The following is a 22,303-nucleotide window of genomic DNA, read 5'->3' on the forward strand; positions in this document are numbered from 1 at the left end:
AAAAGCCCCAGGCCACTCTCTTTTGTTTTTAAATGTCACAAAAATGTTTCCGCTTAACTAAAACTCCGTTTAACATGAAACTTGACTATTAGGCTCTTATATGACTTCTCGTCTTGGGAAAATTGTCGGATACCCGACCCGACCCCGTTGACTTTGACTTTGACCAAGTTTGACTTTTAGTCAAACTTAACCAAACGATTATACAATCGTTCTAACATACTTAACTACTTGTATCGTGCATGAAACTTGACAAATTGATTCACATGCTATATTAATCGAGTCGTAACGAGCCATAGGACTAATTGAACATCTTTGACCAATCGTGACTATCGTTATTGATACAACCTATTTGTTTAGGTCAAGACTAGCATTGTTCTTTGCACACATTTACTTGTTGAAGTACTTTACTACTCGTGCATTCAAGGTGAGATCATAGTCCCACTCTTACTCTTTTTGAACTTACATTTGGGATGAGAAAACATAAACATTTCTTTTACTAAGTGAACACAAGTACAGGAAAACAAACATTCTACATACGAGTTTAGAACAAAATCCTCAATTCGATTATCATTAGTTACACTTGCCGGGTGTAAGCGAGAACTTATGTTGTATGGATCCATATGGGTTTGACAAACCCTCATTCAAACGGTTCGCTACCGTTTACGAATGAAATATATTTTCGAGAAACAGTGTATGTTCTAGCACTAAGTGATGGGGTTCAATGGAAGGAAATGTTAAGCATTGATAATTGGGTGCTCGTGAAACAAACTTTTGGAATGTATTACTATTATTTCATTGATGCAAATCTTGTGGTTCACTTGTACTTACTTACTTAAACCTATGATTTCACCAACGTTTTCGTTGACAGATTTCTATGTTTTTCTCAGGTCCTTGAACGATACATGATACATGCTTCCGCTCATTATTTTGATACTTGCATTGGATGTCGAGTATACATGCATTTCTTGGAGCGTCTTTTGACTTCACTTTAAACCGTGTCGCCTAGATTTCATTTGTACTTATAACCTTGTAACTTAACTTTTAGTTGAACAATTCTTGTAAACTTTGGAAACAATCTTTATTTTGAAATGAAGGCGACATATTTTGGTCAAACATTGTCATAAAGACTTATGACCATGTAATGGGACCCACGTAGACGACGCCGTCACTTGACGATTTGTCGGGGTCGCTACAAGTGGTATCAGAGCCTTGGTTGTAGGGATTTAGAGTTCATTTGTGTCCACCCCGAGTCATAGGGTACATAGGTGAATCTAGACTACAACCGGCATATAGACTGAAGTAGGAATTTTTTGACTAATTGTGCATTTATACTCGAACTCTTCTATCATATCTAACTCGTATTCGATCTTGATCTTACGTTGATAAATTTTGTTGACGCGCCACCTTGACTTTATGAAGTAATGTTAAATGCACATGAGAATCAGGGTAATATAATTTCCGGGATTATATTACGGTGATTCACATGGACGTTCCGACATTATGACATAGAGAATTTAAGGCGAGTCAAGGAAAATTTTCTCTCTATCCTTATTCCATGCCACGGTTAGTATTGTTGAAAATACTAACCAACGATATTCTTGTCTCATGAAGGAACAATGGCTCACCAAGGTCAACACAACACTCCTCTCGAAACTCTAGAACAAGCTCTTCAACGAATGATAACCACCGCCATGGGTACGGCCGTGGCCAATCACTTTTCTAACAACAACAATCATGGAGCCGGTAATTCAATCGAAGGTTGCTCCTACAAGAACTTCATGAAGTACAATCCTCCCACTTTCGATGGAACCGGGGGACCGGTTACTCTCACCCGATGGTTTGAACAAACAGAATCCGTTTTTAGCATAAGCGGTTGTCAGGACCAAGATAAGGTCAAGTTTTCCACCCTCACTTTCACCGGCATCGCTCTCTCATGGTGGAACACGTATGTACAATCAGTGGGTATCGATGAAGCCCTTACACTCTCTTGGACCGAATTAAGAGAAAGAATGATCACCGAATACTTCCCGCGCGATGAGACTCGAAGGCTCGAGCAAGGGCTAAGGAATTTAAGAACGGTCGGGAATGACCTCGGAGCTTATAATCAACGGTTTACCGAACTAGTCTCAATGTGTCCAAATCTCATGACTCCCGAATCCCTAAGAGTCGAACTTTACATGGATGGCCTCCCTAAGAGCATTCAACACGGGGTAATGGCATCCCAACCCACTAACCTACAAGAGGCTTTAACAAAGGCCCACCAAACTTTAGAAACGGTGAATGAAATGGAAGCACCGGTACGAATGGTCGAGAACCACCCGGGTAACAACAAAAGAAAATGGGAAGCCCCCCAATCGAGTAACTACAACAACAACTTTTCCAAGGAACCTCTCACCCCCGTCGGCAAGAAAAGTTATGCCGGGACACGACCTTTTTGCAACAAATGCCACAAGCATCATTTTGGTGAATGTGGCAAGCTAATTTGCCATCGGTGCCAAGGTAGTGGTCATATTGCCAAGTATTGTGGAAGTACCGCCCCCGTCACTCAAAAGGGGCCCGACGCACCAAAGCCGAGTATTTGCTACAAATGTGGCCAATCGGGTCATTTTAGGAATGAATGCCCAAAGAATAAAGCAAAAACCAACGCGCACCGTTGAACTTACAACATCGACACCTAGGATGCCCGAGACGATGATGGACTAGTCACGGGTACGTTTCTTCACAACAAACCGTATATTTCATACTTATTCGATTCGAGTACCGTTAGACGTTTTATAACCAAGGATTTGACTCGTGCTCTTTATATTCCACCTCTTTCCCCCAGATACTACTTAGACGATTTAAGTGACCGACGGAAAATATTGTGTGCCTATAAATTTTATCGGAGGATATGCGTTAAGAAATTGGACTCGACACCTATAGAACTAAGGAACTCAAAACCTATTCATTAAGGAGAAATTGTTGCCCTACATTTATGTATAGATTATTGTGAACTAAGTAACTTTCGGTTGGAAACCAATACTCTCTTCCTCGTATCCATGACCTCATGATTATTCGCACGAATTCCGTATGTTCCAAATCGACCTCCGTTCCGGTTATCATCAATTGGGGGTTAAGTGAGACGATGTCTCCTAAGCCACTTTCCGAACTCGCAACGTTAGTTGTAAATCTCTCTTAGTACCGTTTGATTTATTTAGGGCTCGCCCGTATCCATAAACCTCTTGAACCGCGTATGCAAATTCATATAGACTAATCTGTTATCGTATTTATAGATGACATCTTAACTTATTCAAGTAAAGAAGGAAAACGAACAACATCACCATCTTACGCTCGAACTTTTGAGAAAAGAGCAACTCTATACCAAATTCTCCGAGTGAGAATTTCTGTTGAACGAAGTCCAATTTTCTAGACCATGATGTTAATGGTCAAGGCATTACAATCAATCTTGAAATCAAGCCACATGTAATCAGGAAACTCTACCAACTCGGACTTGTATTCGTAAAAATCTTAGATCTCACCGGTTGTTACCGAAGATTCATTTCTGACTTTTCTTGTGTTACACAACTTTAAACCTCTTCATGTCTGAGCCTTGAACGTGATTCTTCACACCAACCTTCCTAGCTAAATTCGGATAGCACTAGATGGAACTCAAACATGGAAATATTTCTACTTGAACGCCGAAAGGCATACTCTCTCGACTCAAAATCAACGTAACTAAAATTCGTTATTTTGCGCGAAGAATTCGAATACTAAATTGTGGATCCGATCAACTTTCTCGTCATCACGTACCACACTACATACCTATGTTATTTCACCGTTACCGTCTGATATTACTGGAATTTAAGATAACACACAATCCAACGATACTTCACTCTTCTTTGACTTAACGCCCTTGCGTTGCTGATAATCGTCCAACCATTTTTCAACCCCGAACTATACAATTACGTGTACTATCTCGTTTCTCTTTCAGACTTCATTTTTTTTTTTGACAACTAGAGGCACGTTATGGCAACCTCGAGATGTAAGCTCATCCTATTCTAAGTCCTCGTTTCACTCCTATCTTTATCGCTCGCACTTCCGTTTAAGGAAACTCCTTGTAACATTTCTCCATGGATAGAGAAACTCTTCATATTACAATAGTATTCGCCACGAGGGTGAATAGTTCTAACGAACATTTTCGAACCCTAACTAACTTGTTCAAACGTATATTAAGAGATTCTATTCCAACACGGTGCACCTTTGTCAATTATCACGTATCGAAATACTCGTTTCACTTCTAGTTTTGCAAGAAACCTTGGAGACCCGCTTAGACATGAGTACCGCGTACCACCCACAAACAGACGAACCGAACAAACGAACGATTTACGTCTTCGAAAGACATGTTTCAAACTTGCATGGTCGCTTTTAGTAGATCCCTCTTACAACAGTAGTTACCACTCGTGTGTTCACGCGCACTTTCCGAAACCCTATATGACCGCTAATGTCATACCCCTGTTCATTTAACCAAAGCATCAACCACCGAAATCTGAACTCCATCAAGAAACAACAATTGAAATCATTCAAATCCGAGGAGGGCTCGAGACGATCCGTAGTCGCCAAAAGAGTTATACCAAACTTAGATGAAAACCTCACAAATCCCAGTGTGTAACCGCGTAATATTGAGAAACCGCACCTTGGAAAGGTGTAATCCATTTTGGGAAATCGATAAAGGCTATAGCCGCAATATTGAACCTTTTGAAACCTTGGGGCGTATTGGAACCGCTTCCTACCGTTTAGAACTTCCGACTCAATTAAGTTTCCGTTTACCCTACATTTCGTGTAACAAACTTAAAAACGTGTCCTGCGGAACAGGAACGTGCAATCCTGCTAGGTACATCAACTATCGATGACAAACTACTCTTCATAGGAAAACCAGTTGAAACCGGGGATCGTAAAAACCAAACCTTAATACAACGTAAAATCCCGACTATCCGAAATCGTGAAAATGTCCAAGGACGTATCCTCACTTACTTATAGCATTGACAACGAAAGGTCTCGAGCAAGAGACATCGACTATTACTTCCAACTAAATTTCGGGACGAAATTTCTTTTGAGGTGTGGATAATGTAACATCCCGCATTTTTCCGTTAAATTATTTTTAACGCCGTCTTTTTTTTTTATTTTTATTTTATTTTATTATTTAATATCCTCTGTATCTCGATTCGTATCCTCCATTAGCTACATTCTTAAAATATTTTCGTTATTGGATTATAACGTCTCCCGTACTCCCGTGTAATTCAAAATATTCGTTCGGTTAATTCCCGCACCCGACTACAAACTAGAGGGACTAGTTTTGCCAAAAAGACAAAGAGGTGACTAGCACTTTGACTAGTCAACCTCCTCCCCATCTTTCTTTTTCATTTCTTTTCCAATTTCTTTTCATACTTCTCCATTTTCTCTCAATCCTTCAAAAAGGAAATCATCATCCATTTCAAATCGATCAAGCTTCAATCCAAACAAATTACATATTTGGAATCTTTGCATCTTCCTCTTCGATTCCATACCGATTTCATCAAATTTGGGTAACTTTCTAAAATCACTAGATTTCTTTAAATTCATGTTCTTGACTTAAAAGTGTGTCAATTAGTGTCTATGGCTCATTGTGATGTCGTGTATGTAATTTATATGCTCGATTTGTTGTTTTTGGTGTAACTAGCTTGAATATAAAAATTACTTGCTAAATCCTTGATTTTGGATGATCAAATGTTGTTAGATTGTTAAAGTGCATGTTTTAAAAGTGTTACTAGTATCATTAGCTTCATTTTGATGTATAGGTTGATTAAGGAAACTCCAGGAACATGATTAGTGATTTTGTGAACTTGGATTAGGGTTTGATAAGCTTTAGATGAACTTTTGATGCACCAAATGCTATGAAATATTGTAGATAAGAATTTTGTTGCAATGTGTGTATGATTACCTTCGAAACGGCATATCATACATGTAAATTGGTTGCCCGAATCATAAAATGCGTTTTAGAACTTGAAACTTTGATTATGAACGTTTAATGCGGTTTTTGGTTGTTGTTAGTGATGAATTGCTTGATGAAATGTGCTTAGTTGTTTTCCTTGTCAAATTACCTTTCTAATGATATAGGTTATGCGTTTTAAGTGTTTTCGGTGCATGAAATGTGTTATATTGTATTTTGGTTCGTGACTTGGACCATTTTTCTGCAAACTGCATGATTCCCAGGTATTGCGCGCCGCGCATTTACCCGCGCGCCGCGCAGAATCAGAGATCCCAGATGTTTGCCTTCTTGGTTGAGTTCTGACCAGAAATTGCACTTGGGTGCGCGCCGCGCAACCCAGTGCGCGCCGCGCAAAAGCCCCAGGCCACTCTCTTTTGTTTTTAAATGTCACAAAAATGTTTCCGCTTAACTAAAACTCCGTTTAACATGAAACTTGACTATTAGGCTCTTATATGACTTCTCGTCTTGGGAAAATTGTCGGATACCCGACCCGACCCCGTTGACTTTGACCAAGTTTGACTTTTAGTCAAACTTAACCAAACGATTATACAATCGTTCTAACATACTTAACTACTTGTATCGTGCATGAAACTTGACAAATTGATTCACATGCTATATTAATCGAGTCGTAACGAGCCATAGGACTAATTGAACATCTTTGACCAATCGTGACTATCGTTATTGATACAACCTATTTGTTTAGGTCAAGACTAGCATTGTTCTTTGCACACATTTACTTGTTGAAGTACTTTACTACTCGTGCATTCAAGGTGAGATCATAGTCCCACTCTTACTCTTTTTGAACATACATTTGGGATGAGAAAACATAAACATTTCTTTTACTAAGTGAACACAAGTACAGGAAAACAAACATTCTACATACGAGTTTAGAACAAAATCCTCAATTCGATTATCATTAGTTACACTTGCCGGGTGTAAGCGAGAACTTATGTTGTATGGATCCATATGGGTTTGACAAACCCTCATTCAAACGGTTCGCTACCGTTTACGAATGAAATATATTTTCGAGAAACAGTGTATGTTCTAGCACTAAGTGATGGGGTTCAATGGAAGGAAATGTTAAGCATTGATAATTGGGTGCTCGTGAAACAAACTTTTGGAATGTATTACTATTATTTCATTGATGCAAATCTTGTGGTTCACTTGTACTTACTTACTTAAACCTATGATTTTACCAACGTTTTCGTTGACAGATTTCTATGTTTTTCTCAGGTCCTTGAACGATACATGATACATGCTTCCGCTCATTATTTTGATACTTGCATTGGATGTCGAGTATACATGCATTTCTTGGAGCGTCTTTTGACTTCACTTTAAACCGTGTCGCCTAGATTTCATTTGTACTTATAACCTTGTAACTTAACTTTTGGTTGAACAATTCTTGTAAACTTTGGAAACAATCTTTATTTTGAAATGAATGCGACATATTTTGGTCAAACATTGTCATAAAGACTTATGACCATGTAATGGGACCCACGTAGACGACGCCGTCACTTGACGATTTGTCGGGGTCGCTACAATAAAAGTCCAACAACTATCTATGAAGATAATGTAGCTTGCATAGCACAGATGAAAGAAGGGTATATCAAAAGTGACCGAACAAAACACATACCTCCTAGATTTTTCTCATACACTCAAAATCTCATTAAGGACAACCTGATTGAAATGAGATATGTTCAGTCCAGCAAAAACTCTGCTGACATTTTCACCAAAGCACTTCCAACTGCTATTTTCAGAACACACGTTCATAATATTGGCATGAGGCATGTTCAGAAGATGTAACAATTCAGGCGTTGCCTACTTGAGGGGGAGTCAACTCTATGCTGCACTTTTTTTTCCCTTAGCTAAAGTTTTATCCCAATGGGTTTTCTTTAGCAAAGTTTTTAACGAGGCAGTACTAGTTATTCTCTAATAAAATTGTCATCCAAGGGGAGTGTTATAAAAGTCAATTGTGGATGCTAATTTTATTATTATTATAGATATTGTATAGTAGATATTTTGAGTATATATATGTGTTATGTGCACACTTCTAAAGAGATATAAAAAAAAAACAAATTCTTCTCTCATATTTCTTTTATATACTTAGTAGTCTAAAGTCAAGAACCAGAACATAAAAGTAGTTATAAGCCTACTGAATTATAACAGTAACAAAATTTTAAATGAAAAAATTCACATAACATCCGACTCATGGGCTCGCACCATATTGGGCCTAATTCTTGGAAAGCTAATTTTCTTCTGAGTTTCACAAACCCTAATCCCCAAATCACTCTCACTATATATTCAATCACCTACCTCATGATACCTCATCTCCAATCTCCAATCTGGTCTCATATCAGGTTTCTATCATTATTAAAACGTATATTACAAAAGTAAATTACTCTATATTTTGATTTTATTAATTTTCTTCTTGTTTCTAACAAAGACTAAATGTATATATGTACCTGATATGTATTTTATTCATCGTGTACAATTAAGCCGATGCTCTGGATATAAGCAATGAAGGTAGCATGGTACTGTGCACGTAGATTAAGCAACTTTTAGGTCGTCATGTCTGCCCCTACTGATTTTCGCTGATTTGGGGGCCTGGACTAGACCTACATTTTTTCTATTTTAATTTCATATTAATTTTAATTTTTAGTAATTAAATTAAAATATAATGAACCTGATGTATAAAAGCAGGGACTTGTTGCCAAATGAAAATTTAAGTGAATAAGTCTCCCGTAAACATCAGGGAAATAGAGCTGGGCATCGTTATTGGGTGAACCTCTTGATTTAATTCATGAAGGATAAGGTTCAGTAAACGAAGCTATATTTTTTTGTTATTTTCTTATAACAATTTTTTTTTTCTCGGATTTTAAATATTATTTTAACAGTAATATTGTTTTATGATTCTTATTAGTTAATGTTAAATTAGTTTATCTATTTAAGTTACTGATTTGTCATGCCAGAATCCCCACCAGATTAAACTTTTGGAGATCGAATTTTCAAGTCTACGTTTGTATTAGGCGAAGTAAAATTGGTTGGTTCACATCCATATGTGACTTACGCCAATTAGGCTGGTAGCAATTGGATTTGGGCTAACCTATTCTATTCCGTTTAATACTTTAGAGACGCCTGTGGTTGCTGTTTTTCTTTTGCTTGTGTGGAGGGTTCTGAAACAGTTAATCTTCGATGATCACCGAATGAAGTGGTCTTTTTTTATTAATATTAGAATATATGCTTTCTCAACCTGGTACTTTTCTTATTAAGTTTAAGATCTAATGTAATATCAAATTCCGTTCACATGTTTGCAGATTCAAACAATCGAATTATGAGTATAAATGATACTTCGCGACGACTTTCTGACTGGAAGATGAACTCACATTTTAGATAGCTATTTTTAGATTTATCCTGCTCGTTTAAGAAGTATAGCTTGTTAGGGGTCAACTTTAGCTAATTCTATCCTGTTATGCCCATTTGTGAAGTCCTGTGAATTTCACCATAATTAAAAAATAATCAAAAATGGCCTCTACTAAGGATTATGTTGATGATTTCAAGCATATTAGTCAAATGTATACCTAATATTAGAGGTGAAAAACACTAGACAAGCTTAATTGAATGAACACGGACTTTTTGGATAAGTATGGGATCTAGAGTTATTCGTGTTGGGTATGCTTGAGAACGATAGAGTTATTCGTGCTGGGTATGTTTGAGAACGATTAGAAACTGCAACATTCGGCTATCGTATGTGTAGTGTGTGTAAACTAAGTAAATTGTAGCTCATATAGTAGACCATAAATCCACTTAACTATTGATTAAATGTTGGATTATATATATTAGGAAGCCATCTAAGTTTATTGTTTTGTGTTTGTAAATCACTCATATATGATAATGATTTTGTGAGCTCCCAAATTTCTATTGCATTGCGAATTTCACTCTATGCTAACATTTATTAGCTAGCCCTTGGTTACACAACCCTTATTTGGTGATGGATACAAGTCATGGTTGTGACTCCTACTTTGTCTCATTTAGAGGTGTTACTTTGGTGACCCTAAATTTAGACGAGGGTACACCTTTACTTAAATGGATGGCTAGCTTAGGCTATTATCATATTTCTATTTTACCTCTAAATAATTGGATCACATTTTTTATGTTTGTATTGGATATGCAACATATATGTGTGATTGTAGTAGTTTTATTTAAAATGAAGCATAGAATCAGGCTAATTATGCTGAAATTACTCAAACCAATTTATCTTGAAACGACACACATATGTTTTTTAAAACAGTGCACTTTTGCGATGTGCATGACACCCGCGTGACGTGCCTCATAATGTGTTTTCAGTGCCGAACCTTGAACTACACCTGACCACTAGCTCCACGCGACGTGTCCTTTTAACGGAAAAACGAGGGATGCCTGTTATCAAGTTTTGCACCATATCAAGTTTAACAAAATCAGTTTATCAAGTTTTACCAAAACTAGTTTATCGCATTGTTTGATATTTAAAAGCTGCCATACGCAAATACATCATGTTCACAACAAATGTTAAACGACAATTTATACTAATCCAACCATTGGGACATAATGACTCGTTACACATAAAGTGGCAATTTCGACTCAAGTACACAAAATGTCGGGTTTTGACTCAATAACCTAACCCAATATCATCAGCATGATCCTAGGGATTTTTCCCAATCCCCCACCAAGTACAAAGGCTACATGCCATTTTGCCAAACTCAAGCAAGCTCCTAGCATTCTAGCCTAGTTACTAGAATTCTCTAAATCATCCAATGGGTAATTAATGAATGAGTAAATATAAAGTTTAGTGAATGCAATAATCATACATATATGCTCAATGGGTAATTAATGAATGAGTAAATATAAAGTTTAGTGAATGCAATAATCATACATATATGTAGACAACTTACTGACTTGCATCACATCACAAACATCATATCAAGCACATAAGTGTCACACTAGCATATAACCACAATAACAATGATATGCATAACAATAACAATACATAACATTAACAATATGGATCCATATTCACACAAACACGGGGATGGTACTCGCAATGACCGCTAGTGTACACGAACGCACGATGTAACACTAACTCCATAGGTGGTGTCGAACCACGAAATAAAGTGACCAATGAAATTGGCCACACCCACCTGTTACGCACATGTTATGGTGATACGAACGCACGATATTCACCATAACACACGATGTGGTCTCAGAACGCACGAACTTGAGCGAATCATGTACATGGATAACACTCTAGTGAAATCTCACGCCGGAAATCACTAAACCACATCCCACACACAAACAAATAAATTATATATATACACATATAATTATCTCACTCACCTTGGTAAGCATGCATAAGCCATGTATGTACAACCACCGTCATCGCATCCGAGCAAGTAATCACCTATATACACATAGGCATACAACACATAAAACTCATTTTGTATAAGAGAATGCGACAAACAACCCCATAACCAATGTATTACACCTTGCTCGCCAAAGACCCGCACATTTAGACACTTAATGAAAACAACCAAATTACCACTACGGGCGACAATTCTAACCCACACAAACAAGTACATTCTAACATCTATTGTACTTGACCCAAAAAGACTATCATAGGTCAATCCTCAACGATTATCAACGATGAAATGTCCCGTTCTTATTGATTAAAAACGTTCCATATTAATTGATTTCGTTGCGAGGTTTTGACCTCTATATGAGACGTTTTTCAAAGACTGCATTCATTTTAAAACAAACCATAACCTTTATTTCATCAATAAAGGTTTAAAAAGCTTTACGTAGATTATCAAATAATGATAATCTAAAATATCCTGTTTACACACGACCATTACATAATGGTTTACAATACAAATATGTTACAACAAAATAAGTTTCTTGAATGCAGTTTTTACACAATATCAAACAAACATGGACTCCAAATCTCGTCCTTATTTAAGTATGCGACAGCGGAAGCTCTTAATAATCACCTGAGAATAAACATGCTTAAAACGTCAACAAAAATGTTGGTGAGTTATAGGTTTAACCTATATATATCAAATCATAATAATAGACCACAAGATTTCATATTTCAATACACATCCCATACATAGAGATAAAAGTCATTCATATGGTGAACACCTGGTAACCGACATTAACAAGATGCATATATAAGAATATCCCCATCATTCCGGGACACCCTTCGGATATGATATAAATTTCGAAGTACTAAAGCATCCGGTACTTTGGATGGGGCTTGTTGGGCCCGATAGATCTATCTTTAGGATTCGCGTCAATTAGGGTGTCTGTTCCCTAATTCTTAGATTACCAGACTTAATAAAAAGGGGCATATTCGATTTCGATAATTCAACCATAGAATGTAGTTTCACGTACTTGTGTCTATTTTGTAAATCATTTATAAAACCTGCATGTATTCTCATCCCAAAAATATTAGATTTTAAAAGTGGGACTATAACTCACTTTCACAGATTTTTACTTCGTCGGGAAGTAAGACTTGGCCACTGGTTGATTCACGAACCTATAACAATATATACATATATATCAAAGTATGTTCAAAATATATTTACAACACTTTTAATATATTTTGATGTTTTAAGTTTATTAAGTCAGCTGTCCTCGTTAGTAACCTACAACTAGTTGTCCACAGTTAGATGTACAGAAATAAATCGATAAATATTATCTTGAATCAATCCACGACCCAGTGTATACGTATCTCAGTATTGATCACAACTCAAACTATATATATTTTGGAATCAACCTCAACCCTGTATAGCTAACTCCAACATTCACATATAGAGTGTCTATGGTTGTTCCGAAATATATATAGAAGTGTCGACATGATAGGTCGAAACATTGTATACGTGTCTATGGTATCTCAAGATTACATAATATACAATACAAGTTGATTAAGTTATGGTTGGAATAGATTTGTTACCAATTTTCACGTAGCTAAAATGAGAAAAATTATCCAATTTTGTTTTACCCATAACTTCTTCATTTTAAATCCGTTTTGAGTGAATCAAATTGCTATGGTTTCATATTGAACTCTATTTTATGAATCTAAACAGAAAAAGTATAGGTTTATAGTCGGAAAAATAAGTTACAAGTCGTTTTTGTAAAGGTAGTCATTTCAGTCGAAAGAACGACGTCTAGATGACCATTTTAGAAAACATACTTCCACTTTGAGTTTAACCATAATTTTTGGATATAGTTTCATGTTCATAATAAAAATCATTTTCTCAGAATAACAACTTTTAAATCAAAGTTTATCATAGTTTTTAATTAACTAACCCAAAACAGCCCGCGGTGTTACTACGACGGCGTAAATCCGGTTTTACGGTGTTTTTCGTGTTTCCAGGTTTTAAATCATTAAGTTAGCATATCATATAGATATAGAACATGTGTTTAGTTGATTTTAAAAGTCAAGTTAGAAGGATTAACTTTTTTTTGCGAACAAGTTTAGAATTAACTAAACTATGTTCTAGTGATTACAAGTTTAAACCTTCGAATAAGATAGCTTTATATGTATGAATCGAATGATGTTATGAACATCATTACTACCTTAAGTTCCTTGGATAAACCTACTGGAAAAGAGAAAAATGGATCTAGCTTCAATGGATCCTTGGATGGCTCGAAGTTCTTGAAGCAGAATCATGACACGAAAACAAGTTCAAGTAAGATCATCACTTGAAATAAGATTGTTATAGTTATAGAAATTGAACCAAAGTTTGAATATGATTATTACCTTGTATTAGAATGATAACCTACTGTAAGAAACAAAGATTTCTTGAGGTTGGATGATCACCTTACAAGATTGGAAGTGAGCTAGCAAACTTGAAAGTATTCTTGATTTTATGAAACTAGAACTTTTGAAATTTATGAAGAACACTTAGAACTTGAAGATAGAACTTGAGAGAGATCAATTAGATGAAGAAAATTGAAGAATGAAAGTGTTTGTAGGTGTTTTTGGTCGTTGGTGTATGGATTAGATATAAAGGATATGTAATTTTGTTTTCATGTAAATAAGTCATGAATGATTACTCATATTTTTGTAATTTTATGAGATATTTCATGCTAGTTGACAAATGATGGTTCCCACATGTGTTAGGTGACTCACATGGGCTGCTAAGAGCTGATCATTGGAGTGTATATACCAATAGTACATACATCTAAAAGCTGTGTATTGTACGAGTACGAATACGGGTGCATACGAGTAGAATTGTTGATGAAACTGAACGAGGATGTAATTGTAAGCATTTTTGTTAAGTAGAAGTATTTTGATAAGTGTATTGAAGTCTTTCAAAAGTGTATAAATACATATTAAAACACTACATGTATATACATTTTAACTGAGTCGTTAAGTCATCGTTAGTCGTTACATGTAAGTGTTGTTTTGAAACCTTTAGGTTAACGATCTTGTTAAATGTTGTTAACCCAATGTTTATAATATCAAATGAGATTTTAAATTATTATATTATCATGTATGAATATATCTTAATATGATATATATACATTAAATGTCTTTACAACGATAATCGTAACATATATGTCTCGTTTAAAAATCATTAAGTTAGTAGTCTTGTTTTTACATATGTAGTTCATTGTTAATATACTTAATGATATGTTTACTTATCATAGTATCATGTTAACTATATATATATATCCATATATATGTCATCATATAGTTTTTACAAGTTTTAACGTTCGTGAATCACCGGTCAACTTGGGTGGTCAATTGTCTATATGAAACATATTTCAATTAATCAAGTCTTAACAAGTTTGATTGCTTAACATGTTGGAAACATTTAATCATGTAAATATCAATCTCAATTAATATATATAAACATGGAAAAGTTCGGGTCACTACAGTACCTACCCGTTAAATAAATTTCGTCCCGAAATTTTAAGCTGTTGAAGGTGTTGACGAATCTTCTGGAAATAGATGCGGGTATTTCTTCTTCATCTGATCTTCACGCTCCCAGGTAAACTCGGGTCCTCTACGAGCATTCCATCGAACCTTAACAATTGGTATCTTGTTTTGCTTAAGTCTTTTAACCTCACGATCCATTATTTCGACGGGTTCTTCGATGAATTGAAGTTTTTCGTTGATTTGGATTTCATCTAACGGAATAGTGAGATCTTCTTTAGCAAAACATTTCTTTAAATTCGAGACGTGGAAAGTGTTATGTACAGCCGCGAGTTGTTGAGGTAACTCTAGTCGGTAAGCTACTGGTCCGATACGATCAATAATCTTGAATGGTCCAATATACCTTGGATTTAATTTTCCTCGTTTACCAAATCGAACAACGCCTTTCCAAGGTGCAACTTTAAGCATGACCATCTCTCCAATTTCAAATCCTATATCTTTTCTTTTAATGTCAGCGTAGCTCTTTTGTCGACTTTGGGTGGTTTTCAACCGTTGTTGAATTTGGATGATCTTCTCGGTAGTTTCTTGTATAATCTCCGGACCCGTAATCTGTCTATCCCCCACTTCACTCCAACAAATCGGAGACCTGCACTTTCTACCATAAAGTGCTTCAAACGGCGCCATCTCAATGCTTGAATGGTAGCTGTTGTTGTAGGAAAATTCTGCTAACGGTAGATGTCGATCCCAACTGTTTCCGAAATCAATAACACATGCTCGTAGCATGTCTTCAAGCGTTTGTATCATCCTTTTGCTCTGCCCATCAGTTTGTGGATGATAGGCAGTACTCATGTCTAGACGAGTTCCTAATGCTTGCTGTAATGTCTGCCAGAATCTTGAAATAAATCTGCCATCCCTATCAGAGATAATAGAGATTGGTATTCCATGTCTGGAGATGACTTCCTTCAAATACAGTCGTGCTAACTTCTCCATCTTGTCATCTTCTCTTATTGGAAAGAAGTGTGCTGATTTGGTGAGACGGTCAACTATTACCCAAATAGTATCAAAACCACTTGCAGTCCTTGGCAATTTAGTGATGAAATCCATGGTAATGTTTTCCCATTTCCATTCCGGGATTTCGGGTTGTTGAAGTAGACCTGATGGTTTCTGATGCTCAGCCTTGACCTTAGAACACGTCAAACATTCTCCTACGTATTTAGCAACATCGGCTTTCATACCCGGCCACCAAAAATGTTTCTTGAGATCCTTGTACATCTTCCCCGTTCCAGGATGTATTGAGTATCTGGTTTTATGAGCTTCTCTAAGTACCATTTCTCTCATATCTCCAAATTTTGGTACCCAAATCCTTTCAGCCCTATACCGGGTTCCGTCTTCCCGAATATTAAGATGCTTCTCCGATCCTTTGGGTATTTCATCCTTTAAATTTCCCTCTTTTAAAACTCCTTGTTGCGCCTCCTTTATTTGAGTAGTAAGGTTATTATGAATCATTATATTCATAGATTTTACTCGAATGGGTTCTCTGTCCTTCCTGCTCAAGGCATCGGCTACCACATTTGTCTTCCCCGGGTGGTAACGAATCTCAAAGTCGTAATCATTCAATAATTCAATCCACCTACGCTGCCTCATATTCAGTTGTTTCTGATTAAATATGTGTTGAAGACTTTTGTGGTCGGTATATATAATACTTTTGACCCCATATAAGTAGTGCCTCCAAGTCTTTAATGCAAAAACAACCGCTCCTAATTCCAAATCATGCGTCGTATAATTTTGTTCGTGAATCTTCAATTGTCTAGACGCATAAGCAATCACCTTCGTTCGTTGCATTAATACACAACCGAGACCTTGCTTTGATGCGTCACAATAAATCACAAAATCATCATTCCCTTCAGGCAATGACAATATAGGTGCCGTAGTTAGCTTTTTCTTCAATAACTGAAACGCTTTCTCTTGTTCATCATTCCATTCAAATTTCTTCCCTTTATGCGTTAATGCAGTCAAGGGTTTTGCTATTCTGGAAAAGTCTTGGATGAACCTTCTGTAGTAACCAGCTAGTCCTAAAAACTGGCGTATGTGTTTCGGAGTTTTCGGGGTTTCCCACTTTTCAACAGTTTCTATCTTTGCCGGATCCACCTTAATACCTTCTTTGTTCACTATGTGACCGAGGAATTGAACTTCTTCCAACCAAAATGCACACTTTGAAAACTTAGCGTACAATTCTTCCTTCCTCAATACTTCTAACACCTTTCTCAAATGTTCACCGTGTTCTTGGTCATTCTTTGAGTAAATAAGTATGTCATCAATGAAAACAATGACAAACTTGTCAAGGTATGGTCCACACACTCGGTTCATAAGGTCCATGAACACAGCTGGTGCATTAGTTAAACCAAACGGCATGACCATAAACTCGTAATGACCGTAACGTGTTCTGAAAGCAGTCTTTGGAATATCATCTTCTTTCACCCGCATTTGATGATACCCGGAACGTAAGTCAATCTTTGAATAAACAGACGAGCCTTGTAGTTGATCAAATAAGTCGTCGATTCTCGGTAGTGGGTAGCGGTTCTTGATGGTAAGTTTGTTCAACTCTCGGTAGTCGATACACAACCTGAATGTACCATCTTTCTTCTTGACAAACAAAACAGGAGCTCCCCACGGTGATGTGCTTGGTCGAATGAAACCACGCTCTAAAAGTTCTTGTAATTGGCTTTGCAGTTCTTTCATCTCGCTGGGTGCGAGTCTGTAAGGAGCACGAGCTATTGGTGCAGCTCCTGGTACAAGATCTATTTGAAATTCAACAGATCGATGTGGAGGTAATCCCGGTAATTCTTTCGGAAATACATCAGGAAATTCTTTTGCGACGGGAACATCATTGATGCTCTTTTCTTCAGTTTGTACTTTCTCGACGTGTGCTAGAACAGCATAGCAACCTTTTCTTATTAGTTTTTGTGCCTTCAAATTACTAATAAGATGTAGCTTCGTGTTGCCCTTTTCTCCGTACACCATTAAGGGTTTTCCTTTTTCTCGTATAATGCGAATTGCATTTTTGTAACAAACGATCTCCGCTTTCACTTCTTTCAACCAGTCCATACCGATTATCACATCAAAACTCCCTAACTCTACTGGTATCAAATCAATCTTAAATGTTTCGCTAACCAGTTTAATTTCTCGATTCCGACATATATTATCTGCTGAAATTAATTTACCATTTGCTAATTCGAGTAAAAATTTACTATCCAAAGGCGTCAATGGACAACTTAATTTAGCACAAAAATCTCTACTCATATAGCTTCTATCCGCACCCGAATCAAATAAAACGTAAGCAGATTTATTGTCAATAAGAAACGTACCCGTAACAAGCTCCGGGTCTTCCTGTGCCTCTGCCGCATTAATATTGAAAACTCTTCCACAGCCTTGTCCATTCGTGTTCTCCTGGTTCGGGCAATTTCTAATAATGTGGCCCGGTTTTCCACATTTATAACAAACTACATTGGCATAACTTGCTCCGACACTACTTGCTCCGCCATTACTCGTTCCGACACCATTTGTTCCTTTCGTTCTATTAACCCCTGGTTCGTAGACCTCACACTTCGCCGCGCTATGACCATTTCTTTTATACTTGTTGCAAAATTTGGTGCAGAACCCCGAGTGATTCTTTTCACACCTTTGGCATAGCTGCTTCTGATTGTTGTTGTTGTTGCGGTTATTATTGTTGTTGGGATGATTGTTGTAGTTGCTGTTGTTGTTGTTGTTGTTGTTGGGCCGTTTGTTGTAGTTACGATTGATGTTGCGATTGTTGGGGTAATTGTTGCGATTATTGTTGTAATTGCTGTTGTTGTTGTATTGGTGATTCTTATCACCGTTTTCCTCCCACTTTCTTTTGACTTGCTTCACATTGGCCTCTTCAGCAGTCTGTTCTTTAATTCTTTCTTCAATTTGGTTCACGAGTTTGTGAGCCATTCTACATGCCTGTTGTATGGAGGCGGGCTCGTGTGAACTTATATCTTCTTGGATTCTTTCCGGTAATTCTTTCACAAACGCGTCGATCTTCTCTTCCTCATCTTCGAATGCTCCCGGACACAATAGGCACAATTCTGTGAATCGTCTTTCGTACGTGGTAATATCAAATCCTTGGGTTCGTAACCCTCTAAGTTCTGTCTTGAGCTTATTGACCTCGGTTCTGGGACGGTACTTCTCGTTCATCAAGTGCTTGAATGCTGACTACGGTAGTGCGTACGCATCGTCTTGTCCCACTTGCTCTAGATAGGTATTCCACCATGTTAACGCAGAACCTGTGAAGGTATGCGTAGCGTACTTTACTTTGTCCTCTTCAGTACACTTACTTATGGCAAACACCGATTCGACCTTCTCGGTCCACCGTTTCAATCCGATCGGTCCTTCGGTTCCATCAAATTCCAAAGGTTTGCAGGCAGTGAATTCTTTGTAGGTGCATCCTACACGATTTCCTGTACTGCTAGATCCAAGGTTATTGTTGGTATGTAGCGCAGCCTGTACTGCGGCTATGTTTGAAGCTAGAAAAGTACGGAATTCCTCTTCATTCATATTCACGGTGTGTCGAGTAGTCGGTGCCATTTCCTTCAAAATAGTTAAATGGAACAAGTTAATCATACAGAATATTAAGAGTAGTTAATAGTATTTCGTAGCATAATATGAACTCATTTATAAAAGCTTTTTCTTCATATTAGCGTTTTATAAGTTTAAATTCGGGTAGTACCTACCCGTTAAGTTCATACTTAGTAGCTAATATACAATTCAACTACTACAATTCTATATGAAAAACTGATTATAATAATATTTCGCGTTCAAACTTTTATACAATATTTTACAAACTTACAATACCGCTTATTTTACATAAAGCATGAAATATAGCACACAATAACTTTGATACAAGATAGTTGTGAAGATAATTCTAGCTAGTACACAAGTCGTTCAGCAAAGGCAATAAAGACACGTAATTCATACGTCCAGAAACAAGTCACGCATTCTGGTTTTACTAGGACTACTTCCCATCCTTGGTCTTGTGCAACATAACCGTTATGGCCGTTGATAAGACAGCGTGTTGTAATGTCGTCAAAGGGACGAGGGTTACGTAATGTCCAACAGTCCCGTAATAATCTAAAAACCTCATTTCTTACCCCAATTACCGACTCCGTCACTTGTGGAAACGTTTTGTTTAATAGTTGTAGCCCGATGTTCTTGTTCTCACTTTGGTGAGAAGCGAACATTACTAATCCGTAAGCATAACATGCTTCTTTATGTTGCATGTTAGCCGCTTTTTCTAAATCACGAAGTCCAATATTCGGATATATTGAGTCAAAATAATTTCTTAACCCGTTGCGTAAAATAGCATTTGGGTTCCCCGCAATATATGCGTCAAAGTAAACACATCGTAACTTATGGGTTTCCCAATGTGATATCCCCCATCTTTCAAACGAAAGTCTCTTATAAACCAAGACATTCTTGGAACGTTCTTCGAATGTCTTACAAACTGATCTCGCCTTAAATAGTTGTGCCGAGGAATTCTGGCCGACTCTAGACAAGATTTCATCAATCATGTCTCCGGGTAGGTCTCTTAAAATATTGGGTTGTCTATCCATTTTGTGTTTTTAAACTGTAAAATAGACAAGAGTTAGATTCATAAAAAAATACTTATTAATACAAGCAATTTTTACATATATCATAAAGCATAAGAACACTATATTACATATATTACACCACACGAATACAACTATCTTATTCCGACTCGCTCGTTTCTTCTTCTTCGGTTTTGGTTCGTTTTGCCAAGTTTCTAGGGATATATGATGTTCCCCTAATACGAGCCGTCGTTGTCCACATTGGTTTAGAAAAACCTGGTGGTTTAGAGGTTCCCGGGTCATTGTTACAACTTAAGGACTTCGGGCGTTGACGATACATATAAAGTTCATCGGGGTTGGAATTAGATTTCTGTATTTTTATGCCCTTTCCCTTATTATTTTCTTTTGCCTTTTTAAATTCAGTTGGGGTAATTTCTATAACATCATCGGAATTCTCATCGGAATCCGATTCATCGGAGAATTGGTAATCCTCCCAATATTTTGCTTCCTTGGCGGAAACACCATTGACCATAATTAACCTTGGTCGGTTGGTTGAGGATTCTCTTTTACTTAACCGTTTTATTATTTCCCCCACCGGTTCTATTTCTTCTTCCGGTTCCGATTCTTCTTCCGGTTCCGATTCTTCTTCCGGTTCCGACTCTTCTTTTGTTCCTCTTCGGGAACTTGTGAATCAGTCCACGAATCATTCCAATTTACATTTGACTCTTCATTATTATTAGGTGAGTCAATGGGACTTGTTCTAGAGGTAGACATCTATCACATAATATCAAACACGATAAGAGATTAATATATCACATAATATTCATATGTTAAAAATATATAGTTTCCAACAAAAATGTTAAGCAATCATTTTTAAAGAAAACACGGTCGAAGTCCAGACTCACTAATGCATCCTAACAAACTCGATAATACACACTAATGCAAATTTTCTGGTTCTCTAAGACCAACGCTCTGATACCATCTAAGTTTATTGTTTTGTGTTTGTAAATCACTCATATATGATAATGATTTTGTGAGCTCCCAAATTTCTATTGCATTGCGAATTTCACTCTATGCTAACATTTATTAGCCAGCCCTTGGTTACACAACCCTTATTTGGTGATGGATACAAGTCATGGTTGTGACTCCTACTTTGTCTCATTTAGAGGTGTTACTTTGGTGACCCTAAATTTAGACGAGGGTACACCTTTACTTAAATGGATGGCTAGCTTAGGCTATTATCATATTTCTATTTTACCTCTAAATAATTGGATCACATTTTTTATGTTTGTATTGGATATGCAACATATATGTGTGATTGTAGTAGTTTTATTTAAAATGAAGCATAGAATCAGGCTAATTATGCTGAAATTACTCAAACCAATTTATCTTGAAACGACACACATATGTTTTTTAAAACAGTGCACTTTTGCGATGTGCATGACACCCGCGTGACGTGCCTCATAATGTGTTTTCAGTGCCGAACCTTGAACTACACCTGACCACTAGCTCCACGCGACGTGTCCTTTTAACGGAAAAACGAGGGATGCCTGTTATCAAGTTTTGCACCATATCAAGTTTAACAAAATCAGTTTATCAAGTTTTACCAAAACTAGTTTATCGCATTGTTTGATATTTAAAAGCTGCCATACGCAAATACATCATGTTCACAACAAATGTTAAACGACAATTTATACTAATCCAACCATTGGGACATAATGACTCGTTACACATAAAGTGGCAATTTCGACTCAAGTACACAAAATGTCGGGT

General features: G+C 36.9%; 2 non-coding genes across 2 annotated transcripts; both read left to right on the forward strand.

Moving 5' to 3' along the window:
* Positions 1-8,519: 8,519 nt before the first annotated feature.
* On the forward strand, positions 8,520-8,627 carry LOC139879315 (small nucleolar RNA snoR100). Its single transcript, XR_011770162.1, has one exon. It is a non-coding gene; the product is annotated as a small nucleolar RNA snoR100 (small nucleolar RNA).
* A 67-nt stretch (positions 8,628-8,694) lies between these two features.
* LOC139879317 (small nucleolar RNA snoR74) lies at positions 8,695-8,839 on the forward strand. Its single transcript, XR_011770164.1, has one exon. It is a non-coding gene; the product is annotated as a small nucleolar RNA snoR74 (small nucleolar RNA).
* Positions 8,840-22,303: the final 13,464 nt, after the last annotated feature.

This window comes from Rutidosis leptorrhynchoides, chromosome 11 (assembly GCF_046630445.1).
Source record: "Rutidosis leptorrhynchoides isolate AG116_Rl617_1_P2 chromosome 11, CSIRO_AGI_Rlap_v1, whole genome shotgun sequence".
NCBI lineage: Eukaryota > Viridiplantae > Streptophyta > Magnoliopsida > Asterales > Asteraceae > Rutidosis > Rutidosis leptorrhynchoides.